The sequence below is a fragment of the Salmo salar genome, chromosome ssa06 (assembly GCF_905237065.1).
Source record: "Salmo salar chromosome ssa06, Ssal_v3.1, whole genome shotgun sequence".
Classification (NCBI taxonomy): Eukaryota; Metazoa; Chordata; class Actinopteri; order Salmoniformes; family Salmonidae; genus Salmo; species Salmo salar.
Genome location: NC_059447.1, coordinates 74,134,475 through 74,152,722, shown reverse-complemented (window position 1 = coordinate 74,152,722; position 18,248 = coordinate 74,134,475). Strand labels below are relative to the sequence as shown.

The 18,248-nt window shown below is 41.6% G+C and overlaps 1 long non-coding RNA gene across 1 annotated transcript in view; it reads left to right on the top strand.

Moving 5' to 3' along the window:
• Positions 1-13,893, top strand: part of LOC106608060 (kelch-like protein 29) — a 271,450-nt gene extending 257,557 nt beyond the window's left edge. The window contains exons 4-5 of the long non-coding RNA XR_006770316.1: positions 3,039-3,195; positions 12,418-13,893. This is a non-coding gene — a long non-coding RNA (kelch-like protein 29). The remainder of the gene's footprint in view (positions 1-3,038; positions 3,196-12,417) is intronic.
• Positions 13,894-18,248: the final 4,355 nt, after the last annotated feature.

The window sequence follows — 18,248 nt, the reverse complement described above, 5'->3', positions numbered from 1 at the left end:
TCAAACCCCATTGAGCCTTTGTAATCCAATGGTTAACAATGACAACTATATGTAAAATCCCATAGAGAATGCTAACGAGCACATTGCGAACATTTTATGCAGTCTCTGACCTAAAGTATTTGCTGGACAGTCATCCCAGCTCATAAAGTTATACAAGTAACAAAATAAATGCCACTCATAGTTTGCTGCATGTGCAAACAAATATTAGACAGCAAGACTCTTGATCCAGGAGGGGATTCTGTGCTGTTACCAAGCAAAGCTTGATTTTGGAAGAAACTCACCACTTAGCTAGATGGCTAACTAGCTACTAAATTAGCAAACCAAATGCATAACTGCAGAGTATTTAGCATATTTAAGACAGTTAACTTAATAGATATCTAGCTGGCAAACATTTAGTTGTGAATTCCATACTGTAACTAGATCACCTGGCGTGCTGCACAACAGTGAGTGACTCACACAACTCCGGTCTCTCCTCATTGTGTGCTTGTAAACAAACACCATGTGACTGGGGGCTACCAGTTAGCTTCATAATAAAAATGTGAAAGGCGAAATGAAGAACGTGATCATCTTTATCTCCTAAGGGATTGCACAAGTTAACTGCGGGTATTTTCTTAAAAAGGAGCTACAAATATTCAAATATACAAAAAAACTTCAAATAAATAGTTTCAACGGTATTGGAAAAACATCTCATGGCTATTTCCAAATATCCCGGTGTACGGTATACCACCCTAGCCTAGTATGTGTGTGCATCGTGTGGTGTGTATGTGTGTGTCAAGGAAGGCTGGTGACCAGGTCTTTTCTATTAACTCAGAAGGCAGGCTGGGCTGAGGTGAGCCGGAGAATCAGAGTGTACTCTAGCCTCTCTGACCTTTTCTGTGGGGGCTGATGCTGATGCTGGTGTGTATGTGTGTGTGTTGCTGTAGGGTCTGATGGTGGTTGACCCATGGTTTCCATCAGGCTTTTGCTGTTCTGATAACGTCTCTCACTGTGGTAGAAAGAAAAAAGAAGATCCTATTGGATTTATGATGAATGTTCCCAGCAGATTGAGGTGGCTCTACGTTTGGATGATGGTGGCTCTACGTTTGGATGATGGTGGCTCTACGTTTGGATGATGGTGGCTCTACGTTTGGATGATGGTGGCTCTACGTTTGGATGATGGTGGCTCTACGTTTGGATGATGATGGCTCTATGTTTGGATGATGGTGGCTCTACGTTTGGATTCCCCAAAGGGGAATGTTTTTATTCTACTCTACCATTTGTAAAGAAAATTATGCTTCATGATTAATAACAGCTAGACTCTGATTATGTGGCTACACCATTTTAATAAGCGCCCATTTTCAAAACCATACCAACTTTTAATTGCCTTTGATTGCACATTGCAAGGTATAATTGAGTATTTGAGTGAATAAGTCTGTGCATTAAGAGTAAGGGCCATTTAGAAAGTGACTAGGATGTGGATTTTGATCCCTGCCTTTGAGGCTATAATCAGCATCAGTCACCAGTTAGTACACTCTCCTTAACTCCTTACCCCATTTACAATGATTCACCTTGCTCTTAGGCCCTGTCACATAAGAGTAGACGTGTGTGAGTGTACCCGCGTGTGTGAGTGTGTGCATGTATGTGTGTGTGTATGTACAAGTCTGTGTCTGTGTGCACATGTGCTACAGAACGACTGATCTGTTTTTTTAGGGCCGCTACTGATTCAATGTAATTACATTTGAACATTTTGATGACAACATTTCCCAGAGACAACCATGCAGGCATTAATGAATAATAAATAAAAAAATACAAACAATATATTTCACTGTTTACCAATCTAACTACTGCAACATAATGGTAATAATTGTATTTTAATGTTAAATATCTTGATAAACTGGATAAATCAAGAGGGCATAGGCCTAATCACAATACAGGTGAATGCATATTCTATAATAGTGTGTGATTTCAGTGGAGTCTTTAGTGCTACAGATGACAAACAATATGTTGCCCATACATTTGGGATTGTATTAGCCTACGGATCAACAGCATTTGCATAGAAGCAGCCTTTTCGCTTCTTTCATAAAAAGGTGCGATGTCTCTTTAAAACGTCAAGACTGGCGCAGCCACAGACGTCACTCAAGACAGACATGCAACAGTTTGTCGAAATAGAAAGAACAGTCATTTAACCTAGTGAACGTTTTTGGAGACACCCAGCTTGCTTTATATATTGTAACAAATCAACTTTTAGAGTAGTGAACTGACGTTAGCTTCAGCTGTAAACTAGTTTGCAAAGTTAGCTTTCTGTGATTGAATGTAAGCCTATTTTGCTAGCTACTTAGCTAGCTAGCTAGCTAGCTACTGGTATCTTTTGTTTTGTGAAGTGCTATAGACTGTAGCTATATGAATATTGTTTTGCCGATCAGTAAATGGATTATATGCAGCATGAATGGGTAGCTAACAAGATGCAGTCCAGTCAGAGGTTAATCCAGTCGCCGGATTGCGACAGTTTGATACAAGAGGCAAGTGCGTTCGCGCTACATAGCTAGCTAGCTAACTTGGACATGGCTGCCCGTACCATGTTCTCCAGTGTGTGCGTGTATAGATGGGTTAGTGAATCATACAGGACAAGACATCGCTCAAGGCTGTGATTTAGAACAGAGAAGGAGTTAGTCTCGACCACGCTACGAGAAGCTTTGACTATTTGACATGTGCCAAGTACTTGTCTTCAGATATTAAAATAGTAAATTATGTGATCGTCTGTTTGCAAAGCTTGCTGACAAACAAGACAACATTTTCTTAACCAAAACTATGTTAAGCTGTTCCATAAATGTTTCGGTGTAACAGCCCAAGAACAGCTCCATCATCTCTATCTCCATCTCTGTATCTCTTGTCAATCAGGCCTGATATTTGTTTGCATCCTTCTCTAAGCTGTGTTGTTTATCAACTGTCAGTTAAAGGCTGATAAACGGCCTTCTTAATCTCTCTCTCGCTATTATCCGGGTGTCAGAGATGGTTTGGTCCTACTGTTTCGTAATGTGTTTTTCTCTCCTCTCTCCCAGGTGTCAGGTGGGTCTCCAGGGGAGAGGGAGAGCCAGGCTCCAGGTCTGCTGTTAGCGCCAGGGGTTAAGTGGGGACAGACGCCCATCAACCAGCTCACACCCTGGGAGACTGAAGAACCCCCTGCCAAACAGCAGCACAGAGATAGTGAACCCACAGGTACTGACACGCATGCATACGCAACACATGAATACGCAATGTGCGCACACACCCTCCTATACGGTACTAATCATGGCAATCATAGTCTGTATTGTAATATTTTCCAATTTAAACAAATAATCTATTTGAAATAACTTTCCATAGTATAAATAAGTATGAGAATAAAACAGACATGAATGCCAGTAATGGGTTACGTTTAGGAGCTGTGGAAGTTTAACTCCTATAGTAATGGGTTACGTTTAGGAAATGTGGAAGTTTAACTCTTCCACAGTAGTATTGAAGTGATCCCAAAATGGCTGTGCCCTGCAGTGGTCAATTTCCCTCTTATGTTGCTCTGCTGGCCTCTGCCTCCCGCTCATGGAGAACAGGTATAATTTAAGAATAATACACAATGGTACAGCCACTGCACTCGCTCCTCTGGAGCCTCTCGTAACACAGACACACTGAGGCAAACTACACTATGAAAATAATATACTATGAATACAGTATCGAACAACGTATTCAAGAAACACAATGAATATTGTATAGTTCCATAGCAAATATCCAGTTTCCACATTCCTAATACTGTAGCGAGAAAAATAATGAATACTGTATATTCAAGCAATACTCATTATATACAGTACAACACTGTATACATCAACATAATGTAGCAAGCTATGCAACATGTGGTGCAGGGTTCCCCAACTGCTGGCCCACGGGTGGTTTTTTATTTGCTCCCACACGTTTCCTGAGCAAAACAAAATCTATTTTTTTATTGTTGGACATAAGACTGTAAAAACACTAGGAGATCAGTTTTGAATGATTTACATTTTGGAAATCTCTTCCCAAATATTCCCACGCATAATGGAGAGACGTGATCATATACAAATGGAAGCAAGTTTTAAAAAACATTTTTTTGTCAAGTATTATGTCTGTTTGGGCATCTTGTGGTCAATTTGACTTCTACAGATTATTTTGAATTATGTTCTGGCCCTCCAGCCATCCGCTCAAGAAAAAATTGTCCCGCAGCTGAATTTAGTTGATGATTCCTGATGTAAATCAAATCAAATCAAATTTATTTATATCAGCTGATGTACGAAGGGCTATATCTCAAAGTGCTGTACAGAAACCCAGCCTAAAACCCCAAACAGCAAGCAATGCATGTGAAAGAAGCACGGTGGCTAGGAAAAACTCCCTAGGAAATACTCCCTAGAAAGGCCAAAACCTAGGAAGAAACCTAGAGAGGAACCAGGCTATGAGGGGTGGCCAGTCCTCTTCTGGCTGTGCCGGGTGGATATTATAACAGAACATGGTCATGATGTTAAAATGTTCATAAATGACCAGCATGGTCAAATAATAATAATCATAGTAGTTGTCGAGGGTGCAACAAGCACGTCCGGTGAACAGGTCAGGGTTCCATAGCCGCAGGCAGAACAGTTGAAACTGGAGCAGCAGCACGGCCAGGTGGACTGGGGACAGCAAGGAGTCATCATGCCAGGTAGTCCTGAGTCATCATGCCAGGTAGTCCTGAGGCATGTTCCTAGGGCTCAGGTCCTCCGAGAGAAAGAGAGAATTAGAGAGAGCATATTTAAATTCACACAGGACACCGGATAAGACAAGAGAAATACTCCAGATGTAACAGACTGACCCTAGCCCCCCGACACATAAACTACTGCAGCATAAATACTGGAGGCTGAGACTGGAGGGATCAGAAGACACTGTGGCCCCGTGTAGCTTGTGTTATTACAGCAACACCATGAATACTGTATACTACTTGAGTAGTGTCTGACGTACTGTGACTACATGGAACTCTAAATTGACTAATTATCTGCTAACCATAATTCAATCTCAGTAAAGATTTAATTAGATCAGTTGATTAATAATTAACCTGTCACAGCTAAGACAATGATTACATAAACACACAGAAGTAATACATTTAATGGAAAATAAGTTTTTTATTGCCAGTGCAGCCTTTGCCACTACTAAATGTAATTCTCAAAAACACCACTAATACTTTTCCAGTGAAAATAAGTTCTCTCTGCTCTTCTAATTAAATTTTATTTGTCACATGCGCCGAATACAACAGGTGTACACTTAACCGTGAAATGCTCGCTTACGAGCCCTTCCCAGCGATGCAGAGTTAAAAAGTAACACAAGGAATAAAATACATTAGAATGGAGCTAAACTTGTCCCGTTTTCAGGACCCTGTCTTTCAAAGATAATTTGTAAAAATCCAAATAACTTCACAGATCTTCATTGTAAAGGGTTTAAACACTTTCCCATGCTTCTTCAATGAACCATGAACAATTAATGAACATGCACCTGTGGAATGGTCGTTAATACACTACCAGCTTACCGACGGTAGGCAATTAAGGTCACAGTTATGAACACTTAGGACACTAAAGAGGCCTTTCTACTGACTCTGAAAAACACCAAAAGAAAGATGCTCAGGGTCCCTGCTCATCTGCGTGAACATGCCTTAGGCATGCTGCAAGGAGGCATGAGGACTGCAGATGTGGCCAGGGCATTAAATTGCAATGTCCGTATTGTGAGACGCCTAAGACAGTGCTACAGGGAGACAGGACGGACAGCTGATCGTCCTCGCAGTGGCAGACCACGTGTAACACCTGCACAGGATCGGTACATCTGAACATCACACCTGCAGGACAGGTACAGGATGGCAACAACAACTGCCTGAGTTACACCAGGAATGCACAATCGCTCCATCAGTGCTCAGACTGTCAGCAATAGGCTGAGAGAGGCTGGACTGAGGGCTTGTAGGCCTGTTGTAAAGCAGGTCCTCACCAGACATCACCGGCAACAACGTCCCCTAGGGGCACAAACCCACCGTCGCTGGACCAGACAGGACTAGCAAAAAGTGCTCTTCACTGACGAGTCGCGGTTTTGTCTCACAAGGGGTGATGGTCGGATTTGCGTTTATCGTCGAAGAAATTAGCGTTACACTGGGACCTGAGGGCTAGGGCCATTTCCCCCCCCCAGAAATGTCCGGGAACTTGCAGGTGCCTTGGTGGAAGAGTAGGGTAACATCTCACAGCAAGAACTGGCAAATCTGGTGCAGTCCATGAGGAGGAGATGCACTGCAGTACTTAATGCAGTTGGTGGCCACACCAGATACTGACTGTTTCCAGCTACACTTTTCAGTTTGTATCAATTGTTGAATCTTATGTTCATACAAATATTTACACATGTTACATATGCTGAAAATAAACGCAGTTGACAGTGAAAGGATGTTTCTTTTTTTGCTGAATTTATATACAGTGCATTCGGTAAGTGTTCAGACCCCTTCACTTTTTCCACATTTTGTTACGTTACAGCCTTATTCTAAAATTGATTCAATAGTTTTTTTCCTCCTCGAACAATCTAAACACAAAGTGGTTTGTAGACATTTTTGCTAATTTATAAAAAAAAAAAAATTCAATATCATATTTACATACACTACCGTTCAAAGTTTGTGGTCACTTAGAAATGTCCTTGTTTTTGAAAGAAAAGCAATTTTTTAAAATTCATTAAAATAACATCAAATTGATCAGAAATACAGTGTTGACATTCTTAATGTTGTAAATGACTATTATAGCTGTAAACAGCTGATTTTTAATGGAATATCCACATTGCTGTACAGAGGCCCATTATCAACAGCCATCACTCCTGTGTTCCAATGGCAAGTTATGTTAACTAATCCAAGTTTATGATTTTACTTTGTTGAAGCACCTTTTGGCAGTGATTACAGCCTCGAGTCTTCTTGGGTATGATGCTACAAGCTTGGCACACCTGTATTTGGTGAGTTTCTCCCATTCTTCGCTGCAGATCCTCTCAAGCCCTGTCAGGTTGGATGCACAATTATTTTAAGGTCTCTCCAGAGATGTTCGATCGGGTTCAAGTCCGGGCTCTGGCTGGGCCACTCAAGGACATTCAGAGACTTGTCCCAAAGCTGTTCCTGTGTAGTCTTGGCTGTGTGCTTAGGGATGTTGTCCTGTTGGAAAGTGAACCTTTGTCCCAGTCTGAGGTCCTGAGTGTTCTGGAGCAGATTTTTTATCAAGGATCTCTCTGTACTTTGCTCCGTTCATCTTTCCCTCGATCCTGACTAGTCTCCCAGTCCCTGCTGCTGAAAAACATTCCCACAGCATGATGCTGCCACCACCATGCTTCACCGTAGGGATGGTATTGGCCAGGTGATGAGCGGTGCCTGGTTTCCCCAGACATGACGCTCAGCATTTTAGGCAAAAGCGTTCTCTTGGTTTCATCAGACCAGAGAATCTTGTTTCTCATGGTCTGAGTCTTTAGGTTCCTTTTGCCAAACTCCAAGCGGGCTGTCATGTGCCTTTTTACCGACGAGTTGCTTCTGTCTGGCCACTACCATAAATGCCTGATTGGTGGAGAGATGGTTGTCCTTCTGTAAGGTTCTCCCGTCTCCACAGAGGAACTCTAGAGTTCTGTCAGTGACCATGGGTTCTTGGTCACCTCCCTGACCAAGGCCCTTTTTTACCGATTGCTCAGTTTGGCTTGGTTTTTGCTCTGACATGCACTGTCAACTGTAGGACCTTATATAGACAGGTGGGTGCCTTTCCATATCATGTTAAGTCAATTTAATTTACTGCAGGTAAAACATCTCAAGGATGATCAATGGAAACAGGATGCACCTGAGTTCAATTTCGAGTCTCATTGCAAAGGGTTTGAATACTTAAGGTATTTCTGTTATTTTTAATAAATGTGCCAAAATGTATGGGTGTATTGTGTGTAGTTTGAGGGGGAAAAAAATATTTTATCAATTTTAGAATAAGGCTGTAATGTAGCAAAAGGTGGAGAAAGTGAAGGGGTCTGAATACTTTCTGAATGCACTGTACAGGGAGTACCAGATCGATGTGCAAGGGTATGATGTATTTGAGGTAGATATGTACATGAAGGCATGGTAAAGTGACTAGGCGTCTGGATGGATAATTAATAAGAGTTAAATAAAGAACTGAATAGCAGCACCACTTGTTTGTTTGAGAGTCTGCCACTACAAAATGAATTTGACCAAAGCTTTGGCACCACTATAAGGCTAGTTTATCCAACTCATCGGTGAGGACACTGGCGGTGTAGAGTCAGAGCAGTGCTCTCTGTCCCCTTGTGTGTTCCCTAGGGACACACACACACAGGACCCTGCTGTGTGGAGTATAGAGGTGGCTGAATGGTCTATGGAGCCCTGTGGTATTAGTATTGTATTCAGATGACGGAGGCTTTGCACCCAGCCACAAGCACGGAGTGACACACACAAGCTCCTACCACGGAGTGAGATGTCACCCATACAGAATGCTGCTGCATATGACAATCAGTCAGGGCTTGACATTAACTTTTAGTAGTATTGATTTTATTGTCCGAAAGCTCAATGCTCTAACACCACGGACCAAGAAAGTGACTGAAAATTGTGTTGTCTGATGCAAGGTACCGCATCACAAAATAACCTTCATTTTTATCATTGGTTTTGACAATGGAAGACTGCTGCTCTCTAATCCCATGTATTATATCTTGAGCAAGGCACTTAACTCCCCCACAAAGTCAAATATTGCACTGATAGGCTACTGTAAAAAACACTTGTGGTCCGTCAACCCTACATCTGGAAAGCTACTGGATGTGCAGGCTTTTTCTCCAATCCTGCTCAAACACACCAGAGTCAGCTTTTATTTTTATTTATAAATAAATTACAATGGGGTGTGTTCGAGAAGGGCTGGAGGAAAAGCCTGCACACCCAGTAGCTCTCCTGGACTCTCCAGGACGAGTGTTGGCCACCCTGCAACATTACAATTACAACCAAATACTTTGTCTTTCTAAAATAATTCCCTCATTCAATGAACTAGGGATCATATGGCTAAGGTGGGTGAGGTAGCTAACTAAGATGTTTATCTATTTGTAAGGTTAAAATATTCCGTGTTCAGGGGTGATCTTGACAGAATAGGAGTTACTTGTCAAAGAATACATTTTAACTTAATTTTTAACTGTCAGAGTTACATGGCCACTATTTAATAGAGGAGAATCCTAGCCAATTTTGAGCGCTTGAGACTGTTTTACAACCGGAGTATGCAGCATTGGTTTCATCAACTGAGTCTCTGTATCAACTTGTGTGTCGGCCAATTGCGGTTATACACTAGTGCTGGTGGAAAGTTATTTTAGGACATCGGACATGACAATGACATTCATTCATGCTAAATAGACTGAACAAAAATATAAAAACATACAAAAATGTCTAAGATTTTACTGCTTTACATTTAAGGAAATCAGTCAATTTAAATAAATTCATTATGGCCTATCTGGATTTCACATGACTGGGAATACAGATATGCAAAAAAAGTAGGGGCGTGGATCAGAACCAGTTGTGACCACCATTTGCCTCATGCAGCGCGACACATCTCCTTCGCATAGAGTTGATCAGGCTGTTGACTGTGGAATGTTGTCCCACTCCCCTTCAATGGTTGTGCGAAGTTTCTGGATATTGGTGGGAACTGGAACACGCTGTTGATCCAGAGCATCCCAAATATGCTCAATGGGTGATATGGCTGAGTATGCAGGCCAAGGAAGTACTGGGACATGGGGCCGTGCATTATCATGCTGAAAATTGCCATAGATAAAATGCAATTGTGTTCGTTGTTTGTAGCTTATGCCTGCCCATACCCTAAGCCCACCACCACATTCTGTTCACAACGTTGACATCAGCAAACTGCTTGCCCACACAACACCATGCACGTGTTCTGTGGTTGTGAGGACTATTGGACTTACTGCCAAATTCTCTAAAACAATGTTGGTAGAGAAATTAACATTAAATTCCTCGGCAACAGATCTGGTGGACATTCCTGCTGTCAGCATGCCAATTGCACAGTCCCTCAAATCTTGACCTCTGTAGCATTGTTCTGTGACACCACTGCACATTTTAGTGGCCTTTTGTCCCCAAGTCAATAAGTCATCATTTTAGTCAAAGTATGATTTATTTGGACTTGAACATGGAAATCCTTTGTATTATTCCGCATCTATGCCGTGTGTTTACTGATAAAAAAAATGGCTATACGTATCTTGTGAGGGCTGGCTTTAGTTCATTTGGAACCACCTATAAAACATATATGTCTGGGCTCATTACTTCCCATTTACAACCTGGTGCTACGGCTTACTGCTGTTTAGTAATGCACCTCGTTCGATCTGGAGCTATTGGATGGGCTGACAGTGAAGCGGTGACTAAGAAAATAGCTAATATCATTCTGATGAACAACTGACGTTCATTTGTCCACAGTAAGCAGCCTGGCAACGCACACCTTAGCCGCACGACTTATCAGGTGCTCACTTCATGGCTAACGTCACCTAGCTAACATTAGCTGGATAGCTAGCTGGTGACATCAAAAGTAGATAAAGATGTGGATAGGTGACATGTCAACATCGCTGGGATACATAGTAGTATCAGGAGACATATTATGCACGGCAGCGCTACTATAACGTTAGCAGCAAGAGTAAGCCTATGGGTCACTGACAAGTTTGGCTGGCTGGCTGGCTAGCTATAGTACAGGTAACACTGCAGTGAAGTAAATCTATATAAAGCAGTCAAGTTCATATATAGTACAATTACATGATATGTGTACATTGTAAGATGTTTATATACATTTTAGTAATTTAGCCATAGTGACTTACAGGAGCAATTACGGGCTAAGGGCCTTGCTCAAGGGCACATCAACAGATTTTTCACCTACTGTTGTCAGCTTGGGGATTCCAACCAGCGACCTTTAGGTTAAGAGCGTTAGGCAAAGCATTTGGTACAAAGTATGATTCTTTATTTGACCAAGTGACAGCCTTATTCTAACCGGCTCATCAAAACAATGTTCAAGAAGTTGGGCTATTCTATTAGTAGCTAGCTATATTGTTAAAGTTATTGGTACACATTCTAACTAGTGTCCATCGTTGATAAAGACAATAGTTGCTTTCCTTGGCTCCAACTAGTGGAGATACTTGTAAACATTACAGCTAGGTCATTCCAGCTATTGTTAGTTGGTGAGCCAGGTAGCTAACAAGTTAATTCAATTTTGAGTACAGTAGCTTGCTACTAACTACATAACCTTTACTATTCAGATAATTAGGTTATCAGAAAAACAGCTGAATGGTAGCTAGCTAGCATAGTTACGGGTATTCTTATGCTTGAAACAACTTTTGAACCAATTATCCACAGTTGCTAATAGTTACTGGTAGCTAGCTAGATTTATTGGTCCAGGTAGTAGGTTAGTTAGCCTCTAGCTTTGCCGGTTAAACTCCAGTATTACCTCTAAACTATGTATTCATCCGTGATCCTTCAATTCCGTAGCAGAAGAGGGAGGAGGAGAGTGGATGGTCCATTGCCTTGTCATGGCTATTGTTAACTGTGCTGTGCTCTGTAGCGATTAGCTTCCCTGGCTGTTTGGTTTGTTTACAAATCTCAGAGTGTGACCTGTGCCAGAGATGGTATGGGCTGTGCAAACCGATGAAGGTGGAGATGTGCACGCCTGATTAATCAATATTTATAAGGAGCCATACGTCAGTGTTCGGAGGGTGGAACTAAACGAGCATGTCTGCACTAGGACAGGAATTAGGTCGAAATAGTGGTTGCCACTTACTCTGGAGGGCGTCTTTTTTAAACCTTTAATGAGCTTTACTGCAAGAGGATCTTGGCCATCGCTAATGAGTTACATCTTGTTACTTCAGTATACACTGAGTGTACAAAACATTAGGAACACCTTCCTAATATTGAGTTGCACACCCTTTTGCCCTCAGAACAGCCTCAATTCATCAGGGCATGGATTCCACAAGGTGTCAAGTGGTCCCCATGTTGAGTCCAATACTTCCCACAGTTGTCTGGTTGGCTGGTAGTGGAACTCTATTCCGACTAGCTCATTCCATCTCATCGCACAGATGCTTAGTTGGATTGAGATCTGGTGACTGGGCAGGCCACTGCAGGAAGCCTAATTCACTGTTATGTTCGTGGAACCATTCCTGGATAATCCTAGGGGGGGATTATCCTGATGAAATAAATCAATTTGCAGATGGATACACTCCTGCAATGAAGGGATGCATGTGATTGGCAATGATGTTCAGATATCCTGTGGCATACAAACGTTGCTCCACTTTTGTAAGGGGCTCAATATGGGTCATGAAAACACAACCCACACCACCACCACCTGCCTACAATGTTGACACGCGGTATAATGGATGCATGTGCTCATGTGTTTTTCTCCATAGCTTAGTCCTCCCATCAGCATGCAACAGCAGGAACTGGGATTCATCATACCAGGGGATGTTTTTTCCAGTTCTCCAATGTCCGGTGTTTTTGTTCCTCAGCCCATTGCAACTGCAGTTTCTTGTTTTTTGCTGAAATAAGTGGAACTCTAAGGTCGTCAACTGACATACCACATTCGTGCTAAGGTACGACGATTTGTGCATTCTTTTATGGGTCTTTGGGCACCAATGTTGTAATGGACTGTCGGTTGACTGACTGTAGCCTGTTTGTTGCTCTGGACAATTCGTGTCAGCCTCCTTTGTCCTCTCATCAATGAACTGTTTTTGACCACTGGCCTGCCGTTGGCTGGATGTCCTTTGGGTGGTGGACCATTCTTGATACACACAGGAAACTGTTGAGCGGGAAAAACCCAGCAGCGTTGCAGTTCTTGACACACTCAAACCAGTGCACCTGGCACTTAATCCATACCCTGTTCAAAGGCACTTCAATATGTTGTCTTGCCCATTCACCCTCTTGATTGGCACACATACACAATCTGTCTTATTTGTCTCAAGGCTTAAAAGTCCTTCTTTAACCTATCTCCTCCACTGTACATCCACATCCACACTGTACAAAAATATGAATTCAATACAGTTGATCAGGCTGTTGATTGTGGCCTGTGTAATGTTGTCCCACTCTCCAGTGGCTGTGCGAAGTTTCTGGATATTGGCAGGAACTAGAACACATCGATCAAGGGCATCCCAAACATACTCAATGGGTGACATGTCTGGTGAGTATGCAGGCCATGGAAGAACTGGGACATCTTCAGTTTCCAGGTATTGTGTACAGATCCTTGCGACATGGGGCTGTGCATTATCATGCTGAAACGTGAGGTGATGGCGGCGGATGAATGGCACAACATTGGGCCTCAGGATCTCGTCACGGTATCTCTGTAACTCTGTGCATTCAAATTGCCATTGATTAAAAGGCCATTGTGTTCGTTGTCGGTTAAGACGCTGTACTGCAGTCAGGTTAAGACCATGGTGTGGACGACGAGCATGCAGATGAGCTACCCTGAGACGGTTTCTGACAGTTTGTGCAGCAGTGATTCGGTTGTGCAATAATAGTATCATCAATCATGAATAATTAATTAGCTGAATAAAACCAAGAGGAAGCGATGCTCCCACAACCCTGCCCTCTCCGTCAGAACCTTTAGTCCCGCTCTGAGACGTCTTTCTGTCCATCTCTTGAGGAATGAGTCCAAAAGCACCAAGGCCTCCTCACCACAGTGTGACACCGACTCCCCAGCTCAGCTAAAACCATTGACAACTGCATGCTGTTTTCAAGGGATTGTTTAATAAATGTTAACTATTTGGTTGCTATTTCATCACCTCTTGAAATGCATAGATCATAATTAGAAATACCCTCACGATATCTCTCAATATTGTCCACCATTTAATTGGATATTTGAGTGCTATAAAAATGTGTACTATACCTGACAAGTATGAGTGGTTTAGGTTAATTTCACATCCTTCATGGGCTCTGCCTTTCAAGCAGCAGAAGGGGGACAGTAGGTCCGACTTACAACTTTACCAGGATGAGGATTTGCCGACGTAAAGCTCTGTACAAAAGCCTCATGTCTGAGGCAAGCTAAATGACACGATGTTTGCTTAGCAAGCTAGCTAGCTACATACCAAATGGATAGGCTACCCTCACGTATTTGAAATTGCATTATCAATTGATGTTTACTGATCATCAAAAGCATGGAGTTACTTGTTGTGTAACTCTGATAGAGCTAAATGTGTAATAATAATCAGAATTGTGATATTACTTTTTTATTTCGCCTTTATTTAACCAGGTAGGCTAGTTGGTCGCAGTTCTCATTTACAACTGCGACCTGGCCAAGATAAAACAAAGCAGTTCGACACATACAACAACAACAACAACAACAACAACAACACAGAGTTAGACATGGAATAAACAAACATACAGTAGAGAAAAAGTATATATACAGTGTGTGCAAATGAGGTAAGATAAGGGAGGTAAGGCAATAAAATAGGCCATCGCTGCGAGGTAATTACGATATAGCAACCTGTTGGGGCTCGGGGGCAGTATTGAGACATTTTGAAAAAAATATGTGCTCATTTTTAACTGCCTCCTACACCAACTCAGAAGCTAGGATATGCATATTATTAACACATTCGGATAGAAAACACTCTGAATTTTCTAAAACAGTTTGAATGGTGTCTGTAAGTATAACAAAACTCATATTGCAGGCAAAAACCTGTGAAAAATAGATCCAAAAAAAAATGTGAATTTTGTGACTGTACTATTTAGTGTCATTGTTTTATAGATACCATAGTGAGAAAGGATTCATTTCGCAACACCTACGGCTTCCACTAGATGTCAACGATCTTTATAAAGTTGTTTGAAGCGTCTATGATAAACAGAGAGCAAATTAGAATCCAAGGAAGTTGACATGTCATCACTTCATTTTTTTGCGCCTGCGCATAAATCTGAGAAACGTGAGTTTTGTCTTCATTGTTTATCTAGACATAGGATAGGTTGTGTGAAAATATTACTGATGTTTAACGTTAAAAATTGACCAAAAGATTAATGCTAAACAACATTTGACATGTTTGAACGAACATAAATAGATTATTTACTCGTTTTTTTTTTTGCTTTTCGGCGTGAATTACACTCCCCCCACCACGTTTTGTGGGAGCATAATGAACGCTAAGTACTTGGTGTTATTTGGACATAAATTATGAACTTTGTCAAAAGAAACCACATTTGTTCCGGACCTGGGATGCCTTCCGGACCTGGGATGCCTGCCTTCTGATGGAGATAATCAAAGGTAAGGGGATATTTACAATGTTATTATCGATTTTAGATGATGCTAACTGTATAGCATAGCCTGTTGTTCTTTGCATAGCACCCCGTTTATTGCAAAATGTGATTTCCCAGTAAAGTTATTTTGAGATCTGGCCATTCGGTAGCAATTACGAGATGATAATATATTATTCTTTGAATGACAATATTATAATTTACCAATGTTTTCGAATAGTAATTTTGTTATGTTCACCGGAAGCATTTCAGAGAAGAAAAAATCTGAATTTCACGCTACTGTAAAATGCTGTTTTTGGATATAAATATGAACTTGATGGAACAAAAAATGCATGTATTGTATAACATAATGTCCTAGGAGTGTCATCTGATGGAGATTGACAAAAGTTAGTGCATAATTCTAGCTGGTTTCTGCTTTTGGTGACGCCTGACCATGAATTGAAAATGGATGTTTGTACTTTTGTGGCTATGTACTGTCCTAACATAATCTAACTTTATGCTTTTGCCGTAAAGCCTCTTTGAAAATCGAACAATGTGGTTAGATTAAGGAGATGTTTATCATTTAAATTGTGTAAAATAGTTGATTGTTTGAGAAATTTAAATTATTAGATTTTTGATGTTTTGAATTTCCAGCCTTGTTAGCAATCCCGGCTCGGGGTTCATTGCTAACCTGTAGCCCCAACAGGATATAGCAATTAAACACTGGAGTGATAGATGTGCAGAATATGAATGTGCAAGTAAAGATACTGGGGTGCAAAGCAGCAAAATAAATAAATACAGTAAGGGGATGAGGTAGTTGGATGGGCTATTTACAGATGGGCTATGTACAGGTGCAATGCTCTGTGAGCTGCTCTGACAGCTGGTGCTTGAAGTTAGTGAGGGAGATATGAGTCTCCAGCTTCAGTGATTTTTTTTAAAGATTTTTATTTTGTTGATTTTATTTTATTTTATTTTTTTTTTGCTGTTCATTCCAGTCATTGGCAGCAGATAACTGGAAGGAAAGGCGGCCAAAGGAGGAATTGGCTTTGGGGGTGACCAGTGAAATATACCTGCTGGAACGCGTGCTGCGGGTGGGTCCCGCTATGGTGACCAGTGAACTGAGAAGGCGGGGCTTTACCTAGCAAAGACTTGTAGATGACCTGTAGCCAGTGGGTTTGGCGACGAGTATGAAGCGAGGGCCAGTCAACGAGAGCGTACAGGTCGCAGTGGTGGGTAGTATATGGAGCTTTGGTGACAAAACAGATGGCACTGTGATAGACTGCATCCAATATGTTGAGTAGAGTGTTGGAGGCTATTTTGTAAATGACATCGCCGAAGTCGAGGATCGGTAAGATAGTTAGTTTTACCAGGGTATGTTTGGCAGCATGAGTGAAGGATGCTTTGTTGCGAAATAGGAAGCCGATAGGAAGCAGGTGCGGGCAGCGATCGGTTGAAGAGCATGCATTTAGTTTTACTTACATTTAAGAGCGGAACAAAGAGTAAAAGGAGCAGGTTTCTGGGCGCGATAGAATAGATTCAAGGCATAATGTACAGACAAAGGTATGGTAGGATGTGAATACAGTGGAGGAAAACCTAGGCATAGAGTGACGATGAGAGAGAGATTGTCTCTAGAAACATCATTTAAACCAGGTGATGTCACTGCATGTGTGGGAGGTGGAACTAAAGGGTTAGCTAAGGCATATTGAGCAGGGCTAGAGGCTCTACAGTGAAATAAGACAAAAATCACTAACCAGAACAGCAATGGACAAGGCCTATTGACATTAGGGAGAGGCATGTGTAGCCGAGTGATCATAGGGGTCCAGTGAGTAGTTAAGCTGGCTGGAGACACGGTGATTCAGACAGCTAGCGGGCCGGGGCTAGCAAGCTAGCAGAAGGGCCTTGGAGGGACATCGCGATGGAAGAAGTCTGTTGTAGCCTCTTCGTGCGGTTCCGTCGGCAGACCAGCCGTGATGGATTAGTAGGGTCCCGTGTAGTAAAGGTGCCCAGTCCAATTGGCAAAATAGGTATAGTGGCCCCAGAAATTGTCCGACTGTTCTTTGAGAGGTGAAGATGATAAAACCAAATAGTGACAACATTTATTTAACAACCCCTTGAAAACGACACAGTTGTCAATATTTTTAGCGGAGCTGGTGGTCTCCCAGCTGTCAAATCGAATGCTCTGCACCGTATTGTGACGTTTGATTGATAACGAACTATAGGCTACCAGCCGTGCACGCGGTGGATTAGGGAACTGTCCATTATTTGTGTGGTGCTGAAATGTATTTTTCTCCCCCTCATGAGAATACATTGCAAAGTGTTACTGTGCTTTCCCTGGCTAGCCTAGCTCATGCAGAAATGCCTAACGTAGGCCTAACCGAGGAAATAAAAAGAGATGTTATGAAATAGGCCAACACCATCGTGGGAACAGGTGCTGCGTAAATTATATCCCTGGTTTGGTTTGGAAGGATTTTGGAGTCATTGTGGACAAGGACAACAACCCCTTAGATGGATACACAGCCAGCAAAAAGTGCGTGCAGGTATTTATTTACGTTTTGGCTAATTCAGTTTATCAGTTAGTAATTACTTTAATTCAGGATTTTGGTAATTTAGACCAGTGGTATTCAAAGTGGGAATATACAAACCTTATTGACAAATTATTTGAAAAATTAAATTTTACTGAGTAAATGTAAGTATTAGTTCTCTTAATTATGATAAGAGACAAATGTAATGAATTGAATGTTGTTTGATTGTTAAAATCTAAATTTACCAAATTATTATTTTTTTTTTTTAAGTTTGAGTTGTTTGGCTTGGGGTCACCAGAAATGGGGTCCTCAGGATTTCTGGCCCCCGAAAAATGGGGTCCCTGCTGAAAAAGTTTGAATACCACTGATATACCATATGCAGGCCAAAACGTTTGAGTAGGCTACAGCCTAATAAGTTCATACATTTTTGCGGTCTATATTCGATTCTGGTAGTTATTTAATTTTCAATTTGATTATTATGGTGGCAGGTAGGCTAGTGGTTAAGA